We start from the raw sequence: 7,197 nt of genomic DNA, 5'->3' as shown, positions 1-7,197 counted from the left end.
TCAGGAGTTTGATTTAGAGAATCGGTTTCCAACTTTTGCTGCTCACATATTTCTTCCTCAAATTGAGGGGCCTGAAAGCAGAAAGGGTTAGTGGGCTCTTGGCTTCTCTTCACAGCCTGCTCTTCCTCTTTACAAGTGAAGATTCTACAGGGTTTCCTTTTCTTATTCTAATTTTGCTATATTGTATCTTGCATTCTCCTAGACTGTAAGAAAATCTCCAGATAAGTAAGAACCTGATTTATTATTCTTTGAAAGCCTACTCAAAGGTACACATTTATGTCTCCATATATGAGCTTCAGGGTATACATAAGTCTTCATTGCAAAATTGCATCTTTAAATAAAGCTTTTTCCAAATAACATTTGGGGAAGCCCATTAGATTACTTATTTATTGTTTGTGTGAATGTGCTTGTGAGCACATGCTGTGTGTGTGTGTGTGTGCGCGCGAGCGTGTGCGTGCACGTGCGCGTGTGTGTGTGTGCGCGTGCGTGTGTATGTGTGTGTGTGTGTGTGTGTGTGTATTCCATCTGTGCCAATGCAAGTGGAGGCGGAGGTTGAAATCAAGATGACTTCCTCAGGAATTAGAGTTGCAAGCACGTAACTTGTATTCTCTGGAAGAGCAGGATGTGCTCTTAACCTCGAACATCTCTCCAGAACATCACAGGCAGCTTTTTGTGTGGGTCCTAAGGGTCTGAATGTGGATGCTTCTGTTTGCACAGCAAGCACTTTGGCCAGGGAGCCATTTCCTCAGCCCCAATTGGTTAAGCTCTTCAGAAAACAATCAACTTTGGAATTAGATTGCTCAGTCTAAGCCAGTTACTTTGCTCTGCCTTTCTCCTACCAGATGGAAAAGGTGATGGTTTCTATAATATATATCACTTAATAGCTCTCAGTAATGTACACAACTTAAGCCCCAAACTTACTTTCTGCTATCATTCCCGCTAGACTTCGTTTTATTCCAGCAGTTCATCCACGATACCTGGTCTCATTTTAAAAATAACAACAACAAAAACCCATACTTTTTTTTTTTTTTTTTTTTTTTGGTTCTTTTTTTCGGAGCTGGGGACCGAACCCAGGGCCTTGCGCTTGCTAGGCAAGCGCTCTACCACTGAGCTAAATCCCCAACCCCAAAAACCCATACTTCTTATTAACATATATATTTCCAGTAAAAATGTGTGTGTGTGTGTGTGTGTGTGTGTGTGTGTGTGTGTGTGTGTGTGTGTTTTGAGACAGGTTCTCACTATGTTGCTCTAAGTATCCTTGAATTCACTCTGTAGATCAGGCTGGCCTTGAATTTACAGAGCTCCTTCTGTGTCCCCCCCTGCCCCGCCTCCCCAAGGGTTGGGATTAAACTACACCACAACAAATTTTTACTTCAGTGTTTAATAATTTTAGATTATTTTATGATCAATTGTTTAATAATATTATCAAGTCAATAATTATTTTGGAGTCCTGTGTTTACTAAAACATTTAAAATTTAAATTAAACAAATTTTTACATGCAAAGTGATGTACACCCATGAGCAAGCACACATACATACACACACCAGAAAAAAAGTCTGATAGATTCAAATCTGACTTCCCTTAGTGTGACAGCCCACTTCACCTAAAGTGGATTCTGCCTACAGCAAAAGAGAGGAAGAATCAAGAGGTCCACCGGTGCCCTCCATGTTCAGATTACAATGAACATTAAAATTGATTGTGAAAGTGAAATGTATTACATGGTCTTTATAGATGTCAGCACTGGGTGAGCTGACTTGTGTGTTTGTTAACACTGCAAGAGTTATCAGTTGAGGCTGCCTGCATCAGACTGGCCTGTGGGCAAGTCCGTGGGGGCATTGTCTTCATTAATGATTGATGTGGGAGGCATTGTCACCTCTAGGCTGGTGGGCTTAGCTTGTGTAAAAGTAAATTGAAAAAACCATGGGGAGCAAGCCATGAAGACGCATCCTTCCACAGTATCTGCTTCAGTTCCTTCCTCTGGGTTCCTGCTTAAATTCCTGTTCTAACTTCCTTCAGTTATGGGGAAATGTAAACCAGACAAGCCCTTTCTTCCATAGCTGGTTTTGGTCAGTGTTTTTTTGTTTTTTTAAGATTTATTCTAATTTAAGATTTAAGATAATAAATAAGTTCATTTATTACATATAAGTACACTGTAGCTGTCTTCAGATACACCAGAAGAGGGCATCGGATCTCTTTACAGATGGTTGTGAGCCACCATATGGTTGCTGAGAATTGAACTCAGGACCTCTAGAAGAGCAGTCGGTGCTCTTAACCGCTGAGCCATCTCTCCAGCCCCCTGGTCAGTGTTTTATCATAGCAACACAAAGCAAGTTAAGGGTGTAGAAGAAAGCAGATTCTATTATCTGGTGGTAATTTTATGTATCCATATATAATATAATATAATATTATATATTATATTATATTATATTATATTATATTATATTATATTATATTATATTATATTATTTCCCCGTGCTAGGTGTCGACCCCAGAGAATGTAGCTTCACCACTGAACTACATTCCCACTCTGGAGACTTTCAAGTCAGCATTTCATCTTTCAGCAGTAATAATACCTCTTCTTTCCTATTCTGACCCTAGCAGGCATCTTCTGTGGTTATAATTGAGCAGCAGTATGTACAGTTCTTTTAACATATGCAAAGTTCAAGCACTGTATAGCATCTGAACAGGAAATCAGAGGGCAGAAATGTCTGGACCATTGTGAACTGTAGTAACTTTAACCCACTGTTCACCAGATACATGCAGGCTATTGGCCTGAAAGAGTTTGAGAGGCAGGAATTCACAGGTAGAAACAGGCAGCTGTCCATCAGGTTTCATGAAGTTTCTTTACAATTGTGTTTTAATGGGCCCCAAAGTCAACCAGGATCAAAATGCTAATTTTGGTCTTGCCTATTCCTAATGTAAGCTGTTAACTGGTGTGGCAAATAGATGATCTTCCACTGGAAACCAGTGCTGTAGTTACTGGAAAGCTAAAAAACCAAAGCAGACATTGAGGCAGCCAGAGCTCAAAAATTCAGGAAGCAGTTAATATCCTTAGTGTTTAAAAAATTAGAAGGGAAAGGTACTGCCACCAGAACTGGGGACCTTGAAGAGGCTCTTTGGGACCGATGGGTCTCTTAGGAAGGCCCCCTTTTCAACAGGTGATAGGACCTCAGAGCACCGTGACTGACATCTAGGTGCCGGTGCAACATGACAGTGCTTGCATGGTTCAGATGGCCTTGGCTGGAAGGTGCAGAGCAAAGCGGGGGATAATTTCCTACTGTCAAAGGGCCATAGCAAAGGGACAGCAAAGGTGTGGCAGGCGGGAGATGAGGCTGAAGAAGGTCAGCGTCAGCACCATAGCCTGCTGCTGCTGCTGTCATAGCCTGCTGCTGCTGCTGTCATAGCCTGCTGCTGCTGCTGTCATAGCCTGCTGCTGCTGCTGTCATAGCCTGCTGCTGCTGCTGTCATAGCCTGCTGCTGCTGCTGTCATAGCCTGCTGCTGCTGCTGTCATAGCCTGCTGCTGCTGCTGTCATAGCCTGCTGCTGCTGTCATAGCCTGCTGCTGCTGCTGTCATAGCCTGCTGCTGCTGCTGTCATAGCCTGCTGCTGCTGCTGCTGTCATAGCCTGCTGCTGCTGTCATAGCCTGCTGCTGCTGTCATAGCCTGCTGCTGCTGCTGTCATAGCTTGCTGCTGCTGTTGTCATAGCCTGCTGCTGCTGCTGTCATAGCCTGCTGCTGCTGCTGTCATAGCCTGCTGCTGCTGCTGCTGTCATAGCCTGCTGCTGCTGTCATAGCCTGCTGCTGCTGCTGTCATAGCCTGCTGCTGCTGTCATAGCCTGCTGCTGCTGCTGTCATAGCCTGCTGCTGCTGCTGTCATAGCTTGCTGCTGCTGCTGTCATAGCCTGCTGCTGCTGCATAGCCTGCTGCTGCTGTCATAGCTTGCTGCTGCTGCTGTCATAGCCTGCTGCTGCTGCATAGCCTGCTGCTGCTGTCATAGCCTGCTGCTGCTGCTGCTGCTGTCATAGCCTGCTGCTGCTGCTGCTGCTGTCATAGCCTGCTGCTGCTGCTGTCATAGCCTGCTGCTGCTGCTGCTGTCATAGCCTGCTGCTGCTGCTGTCATAGCCTGCTGCTGCTGCTGTCATAGCCTGCTGCTGCTGCTGTCATAGCCTGCTGCTGTTGTCACTGCTACTACAACAGTCCCAAGAGGAACTGGAAGCAGGAAAAAGCTCTTTCTCTCTTACCTTCTTCCCCTTTCCTCCCAGGCCTTCCCTTTTTCAGAAGCCCTGTCTGGAAGCTGCTTATTAAGGAAGTCTGAAAATCATGAACAGCATCTCACCCATGAAACAAGAGTTTTGAAAGGTGTGCTTGGAGCTAAGAGACAGTAAATAGTCAGATCTATTCTTGACCATTCAGCATCTGTGATGGTTAACCTACATCATCATCTTGACTGGATTTAGAACCACCATGGAAATACACTTCTGGGTGTCTATAAGAGTGTCCTGGATAGTTTTGTATCAATTTGACACAAGCTAGAGTCATCTGAAAGGAGAAAATGCCTCCAGAGGAGTCATCTGTAGGGCATTTTAGTGATTGATTGGGGAGGGTCCAGTCCAGGATGGTGCCACCTCTGAGCCGGTGGTCCAGGGTTATGTGAGAAAGCAGGCTGAGCAAGCCATGGGGAGCCTCTGATCAGACCTCCAGTGTCCTCCCCTGCTTGGCTTCCTGTCCTGACTTCCTTCAGTGATGAATTACAAAGTGGAAGCATAAACCAAATAAACTTCCCCAGGTTGCTTTAGTGTTGGTATTTTATCACAGCAATAGAAACCCTAAGACAGCTGTTTTCAGACTGGGATAGCTGCAGTGGGAAGAACCACCTTAAATGTGAGCAGCACAACCCCCATGGGCTGAATGAAATTCCAGACAGAACACAAAGAAGAAAGCAATCTGAGCACCAGTATCACTCCCCAGTGCACACGATCTGCACAGCTGCCTCGAACGCTTGCTGTCGTGACTTCACACAATGGACGGCACCTTCACACTAAGCCACAACAGACCCTTCCTCCCTTAAGTTGTTCTTGTTGTATATTTGATCAAACTGAGAGGAAACGTGACGGGTACAGCACCTGTTTACATAGCTCTATTTTAATAGCATTTTGCTTTGGCCCAACAAGACACAACAACTGTTTTCACAAAGATGTTTCCACCTACTGAAAAGATTTGCCCTAAGTTTCAACAGTTACCATAGCCTTGTGAGGGTGATCTTGTCTGTTCCATACAGTCCTACCTAGACATTCTAAAACAAGAGTGACCTGTAAAGTCAGCCGCAGTAACAGTACTTTTAAAAATATTTTTATTTATTCTTTGAAAAGTTCATGCATTTCATATATCTTGAATATGTTTACCTATCATCTGCCACACCCCTCAAAGAAAAGTGATTCTCCTCCAGCACCCATCAGCTCCTCCGCTAGGGGTGGGGCCTCAGGAGCTCCTCCTCCCTCCTTGCTGGAATTCTTAACTAGCTTGATCCTGGGCAGGTTCTGTGACTTTCAGCTGCTGTGGGTTCATGCATGTAACAGCCATGCCCTGTCCAGCGGACAGCACTTCACATCCTCCTCCCTATCCTCTGGCTCCTTTCTGTCCTTAGTGTTCCCAGAGCCTGGGGTCTGGTGGGGGAGTGGGTACAGATGTCTTATCTACTGATGGTCGGTCAGTCACAGCCACTGTTTGCAGTACTTAGAATGGCAGTCAGGTTTCCTGATCAGTTCAGAATTCTATGTGTCCTGCAACCAAGGTGTGCAGTGGCTTCAGCAGAAAGGTCTCAATTATTGTGGGCTCTCAAGAGGAGTAGCCAGTACTGTTTTAGATGCCTTGGGGCTCTCCCTGGCCAGTAACTAACTGGAAGGGAGGTAGTAACAGCCTTGACATGAAATAAAGGTGGACAGTATGGAGGAAGAGGAGAAAGGCAAACATATCAATATATACACAACAAACAAGGAAGACACTTTCTGTACTCATTACAGTCCTGTGTGGTTATGTCTGCTGCACAGTCAATGGAGTCTCAACTAGACATTCTTAGTGGAACTAATTCAGTCCACTCCCAAAGAGTCTAAATATTGGTAATCATTTTATATTTATTCCTCTGGTTTGCCCTAATGTTTAGTTCTGGATTTGATAGGACCCGAAGGCACCTCACAGAGTGTCCTGGGCTGTGGACATTGGCTTCCTGCCTCCATTGACATAGTAAGCACTCACTTTATCCTTAGTAACTTGGAGCAATTTACCAGCAAAAAATGGCGAGCCCTTCTTTGTTTGCTGGGTTAACAGGACAAAGAGCTCACTGTGGCCTGTGGGAATTTCATCTTCTGATTCAGTGGAGCCATTGTTTTGACCTCTGGCAGAAGAATTCAAGTAAAGTCCAGTGATTGGAGTTGCAGAATGAGGAACACAAGATTTTGAGCTGGAATTAGCTGTAACAGTAGAGAAGTCCGTTCCCATTTTACCCCCTTTGTGTCTGGCATTCTGGCTGTGGAAGAAAGAGTACCCCATCTTTCTTGCTGATCCCCCAAATAGCACACATCCTAAAGGATGGGGTCTAGCCTTTCAGTCTTGTGCCCAACTAGTGTTACAACTGTGAGCCTTCAGTGAGCCCAGTCTCCTCTGAAAGATGCTACTACAAGACCAACAAGCTGTGGCCACGGTACAATCATGCAGCTGAGAAAAGGATTTCTCCTCGGCAGCAGTATTGCGTCAGACATCCACTAACTCCACAACACTCCCAATTATTTGTTGATGAAAAACAAATCCCTCCACCTCAAATTTAGGAGTTTGAGACCACAAATATTTATTACTTCACAATTAGGAATCCAAGAGCAATACAGCTGGGTGTTTCTGGCTAAGGAATCTCATAAGATTGCAATCAAGATGTGGCAAAGCTTCGGTCATCTCCAGACACACGTGAGGTTGAAGACTCACTGGTTCTCATCTGACTTTGTTTTGTCACACACCGATGAGCTAGGTGTGACAGTGCCTTGCCATGTCATGTAGATATTGCAATGGCTTCTCTCAACATGGTAGCTCACTTCCTCTAGTGTGAGTGATCCAAGAGGTAGGTGGTCCCTAAATGAAAGCTAATCAAAAGTGCTATCCTGTAATTACTCATTTCTTAAAGTGAAATAGAAGCAAGCCACTAATCCAGTG

This window comes from Rattus norvegicus, chromosome 2 (genome assembly GCF_036323735.1).
Source record: "Rattus norvegicus strain BN/NHsdMcwi chromosome 2, GRCr8, whole genome shotgun sequence".
NCBI classification, from domain to species: Eukaryota; Metazoa; Chordata; class Mammalia; order Rodentia; family Muridae; genus Rattus; species Rattus norvegicus.
The sequence above is the reverse complement of the archived record's forward strand: the minus strand, read 5'-3'. Positions refer to the sequence as shown.